The sequence below is a fragment of the Pteropus vampyrus genome, unplaced genomic scaffold, assembly GCF_000151845.1.
Source record: "Pteropus vampyrus isolate Shadow unplaced genomic scaffold, Pvam_2.0 Scaffold21, whole genome shotgun sequence".
Lineage (NCBI taxonomy): Eukaryota > Metazoa > Chordata > Mammalia > Chiroptera > Pteropodidae > Pteropus > Pteropus vampyrus.
In genome coordinates this window covers 3,462,002-3,466,640 of record NW_011888802.1, presented here as the reverse complement: position 1 = coordinate 3,466,640, position 4,639 = coordinate 3,462,002, and positions in this window count along the sequence as shown.

The following is a 4,639-nucleotide window of genomic DNA, read 5'->3' as shown; positions in this document are numbered from 1 at the left end:
TAGTCTTACTGATTCTCTTCATTTGTAAAGATATTTAGGTTAGCATTGAGAGCATGTGTGAACCAGTGTTTTTTTAATGGAAAAATATGTTTTCTAATGATATACTTAATATTTATTGAAATCTTTAGGCATAGGAGTGATCCCAGGATAGAATGAAGAATGGAACAAAACAAATTAATTATATTACAAATATATGATGAGACCTCACTGAATATGTGGAAGAATAATGTGCTAACCTATCTGGGTATGAGATAACAATCCTGATACTGGTTTACAGGCATGCTGAAAGTAAATAGTTAAATAAACTAGTTAAGTAAGCAGGATGGCAGATAGTGGGGACCACATTCCTCCCTGTTGTAAGGGGGTACAATCAAGCAAAAGGGTTGACTATGTGGTAATATTCAGAAGGTAAGATACTAGAGTTGTATTTGTCAGTATAGACTCATGTAGCTTAATATAGATATGGACAGTTACATACAGAAAATATTTGCAGAAATCTATGTGTGTACAGTGGTTAGTATACACAAATATATTTCATTACATTGTCTTCTGAGAGGTCCTAGAAGCAACAGCACCCCAAGTAGCAATGAATACACTTTGAACCTAGACTTCAGTTTCTAATATTATTTTTTTGAAAAGGATCCAGGAGAAATGGCTGATTTTAGAACTGGGAAAAAAATATGGAAGTTAAGCCTAGAGTATCTCGTGCCAGGAAAAAAAGAGTGCTCAAAAATAAAACACAACGATGAAGAAAGCCAAATAGACGCAGAAGGCAATCAAAATAACTCTCAGTGGTCAAAGTTGGAACAATTTAAGCAACGAAATAAAGTAGTATTAAATTATAAACCAAATTGTAAAATAAATATCTGTGTGAATCCATTCTTATATAAATAAATGATTAAAAAACAAATTAATGGGAAAAGATACAAATCTCCCATACAGAATAATTCCAAATAAGTTATGTAGATTTTGCCTTTAAGGAGTGTTAAGTCTCCACTTCTTAAGTGTGAGCTGCACATGGTGACTTCTTCCCAAAGGGTAAAGTATGGAAAAGACAGAAGGGGTGGATGGAAGTGACTTTACATTGGAGAAACCTGATAAATACTTCCCGAGGCAATTGGTTGAAGTCTAATTTAATAGTGATAATGCAATTTTGGTATGATCTGATAAAAATGACACTTAATCTCTGTGATCTTAACCTCTATACCCCAGAAATCAGTTTAACCATGTGGGAAAAAAGGCTGCCACAGTTAAGAGGAGCTTGATAAGACATATGATTAAGTGTAATGTGGTATAGAAAAAAAGACACAAGAGTAAAATTGAGTAACTCTGAATATTGCATGAACTTTAATAATAATAATGTATCAATATCAGTTCATTAATTGTAAGAAATGTATAATACTACTGTAAGAAATTAATAAAGGAACTGGATGTGGGACATAGGAAACTATAAAACCTTTCTTTTTTATGGAGAGGAAAGCTATTATAAAAGGTTATTAAGTTTAAATATATATTTAAATTTTGTTTTACCATTACATGATTATAATCCATTCCCCAGTGAATTATGAGATTTTTCTGCAATCCTGACATAGATACCTATTGTTCTAATTCTTTGATATTTTTTCAACACACCCTTACTTGGTGTATTGTGAATTATAGCCCTTGAGTGGAAAAACAAAACCTAGTATTTAACAACTTAAAAAAATGACAGCCCCTGCTTTCTGGAGTGTCTAAGTTTAAATAGGAAAACAAATTATAAGTATAAATCCATCACTTAAGTTACAATGTGACACACGAGAACTGGTAAAATAGATGCATGCCCTGGAGAATGTGGTCGCTTTTATATTAAACTTTGATAAATAGTGTGTTCTTGCTGTCATCCTTGTGTTAGTAAAATATACAAAACATGGATGATATTAGATACTGTAAGAAATTAGCTATAAAAGATATTATACAAATAAATGGTATCTGAATGTTTATTAATGTAAGACAAATAGCTTTGTAGGAACTATTTCAATACCATACTTTGATTTGATTACCAACAATTTGTAAAAAGAAAATTATATATGACTCACTACCACACTTGAGAAATTAAATATCAGTTTATTTTGAGTCTTCTATGTAACTTTAATTTCCTTTCCTGGTTTTTAGAAGAGCATCATAATTTTGTGTTTGTTCAAATTTAACCTCTAAAAGATTTTTAGATGAATAAGGAGTCAGTTTTGTCTTTTCAAACAAAATTTAAAGTGATCCTTTAATTTCTAAACAAAAATAAATTTTATAGAGTGTAGAAAATTAACTGAACAAATGATTAGACATGTGAGAAAGCAGTGCAGCAAATAGTGGTTACTTTTTTGTGCATGACCTCTTGGAATGACTGATGCTAAATTTAATAGTTTTTGTCCTATTTATTAGGCATCAAAAATGTTTCAATAATATGCATGTGATGTGGAGATAAAATTTCTGCCTGTTCCTGGACTCGCCAATAAGCCTCTTTCTATAATACACACACACATACACACACACATTTTGCTCTCAAAATACACCATGTTTTCTGTTAATTAAAACTGATGGATTCTATGATTTTTAGTAAACTCAATTCTCTATAGTTTTTTTCTAACCAATGAGTCTATAAATTACGTTATCTGTATTTTTTTTTAAAGCATAATCTTATTAAAGGCAAGAAAGATTTTTATTTTATTTAATTTTAAAGTAGCAGATGTTTTGCATGTGTCCCAGTCTCACTGCTGTTGGTTGTTTTAGTGCCCTTCGAAATACCTTCCCAAACTGTCTGCCCTAATATAATTGAAAGACTTGAATGAAATATAAATTTGTGAAGAAGTGCAGTTAGTCCTTCAGATTGTCTGTCAGAATATCCTTTTCTTATGTTGAACCCTAAACTTTTCCACATTAGGATTAAACATAGGTCTTAATTTGACATTTTGTGAACAATAAAATCATGTTCTCTATTTGACATGGTTTCTTATTTGAATAAAATAAGTGCATCTCTCTCTTAACCTGCAGTTGAATTTTCTCTATATAATATTCCTCTAGTTATTCTTTTCAAATAAATGAAATATTTTATCCCTCTCACAATTTTATTTCTTTTAATACATGTTTAAAGATCACTGTACCCCTAAACACCCATGTTTGATATTTTGACTGAAATGTATTACAACTGTTCATGCTTTAATTCACATTTCTAAAAAGTGTCCTATTCTTAAAAATCACAGAATAAATATTAATTGAAACTAATGGAAATAATATTAGGATCATACCATAAAAAAACTTATGCAACTAAATTTAACCAGTCGATCAATCCTTCAACAAACAAGTAAATTAATGTGAATTTTAACTTGAGCACTAACAAAAGCAATAAGTAATCTTAATTTTAAATAGGCCAGTTAAATCCCCATTGACAGCTTTGCTTGGCGTCACTGTCATTCAGTCTCCTACATCTTTAGCTAGGGAGCTCCAGCTTTTACTTCCGATTTGTAGGCCATTTGGAGGCATTTTCTTTCAATAAAAACCAGTTCCATCAAAATTTAGAATCTGATATTTGTCATAGCCGTCATCATCAATCAGTATTTTAACATAGGAGAGAAATGGCTTCACAGCTTCATCTTCTGCACTGGCGGTGTTACCATTTACATAAACATTTGAGGAAAATATAATAGTCCTTACATAAGGATTGCAGCTTACGCAGAATTTTCGGCCATTTTTCCTTAAGATTTTCATATATTGCTAAGACTTTTTTTAATTGTAGAAATTGTTCCTTAATGTTTCATACTATTAATGTATTATGAAAATTGGCTTTGAACTAATGCTACATGAACAGACACTAGCCTCCTTGTGGAATAAATTATTGTTGCACACCTGCTAATTTAATATATAGCAACATAAAGAAATGAGGATTTTGGCAGCATAGATTATACTCAGTAATTTTATCTGTTTCACAAATTTGGGATGTAATAAAGCAGGATTATCATTATAATATTTCAGTAGTTTTGTGTCTATTGCCTAAGTTTGTCTGAGGTTTTGGAAGCACTCATGCTACTGATTGTACTCAGTTCCCTCCACTGACCCCTGACTTCTTTGCCCAGTAACTCTACCTTAACTGGGTCACTCAGTAGCTACATTTTTAAAGTTTCATTTTTTGAAAATTATAGTTTAGAACCTTTTACTCTACTATACTTTTATTAAATTTAAACTCATATTTCCAAATGTTTTATATTTATAGAAAAAATGTAATACCTACATATTTAGTCTAAATTACTCAGTCTTTTCACATTTTACATCTTTTGCATTGAGACCAATTTTAAATTTCTTCACCCCTCCTTTACACATTATTCTTATGTCTCCATGCCATACTCAAAGGAGAAAGCAGTTTGAAATGTCAGAATAATTTATCTGTAGAATTACGTTCAACATTGAGTAATAATGGTTTAAACAGGAATTCATTTTCTCAACAAACAGGCACAAAACTGTAGAGAATAGACTAGAGTGTCAGCTATACTAAGGGAGCATTAGCTCATTTTTTTTCTATCAACCCTGAGCTATGTGATTTCTACTTTTAAGGTCACCTCATGGTCCAAGATGGCTACTGGAGCATCAACCACTACATGTGATATTCAGACAG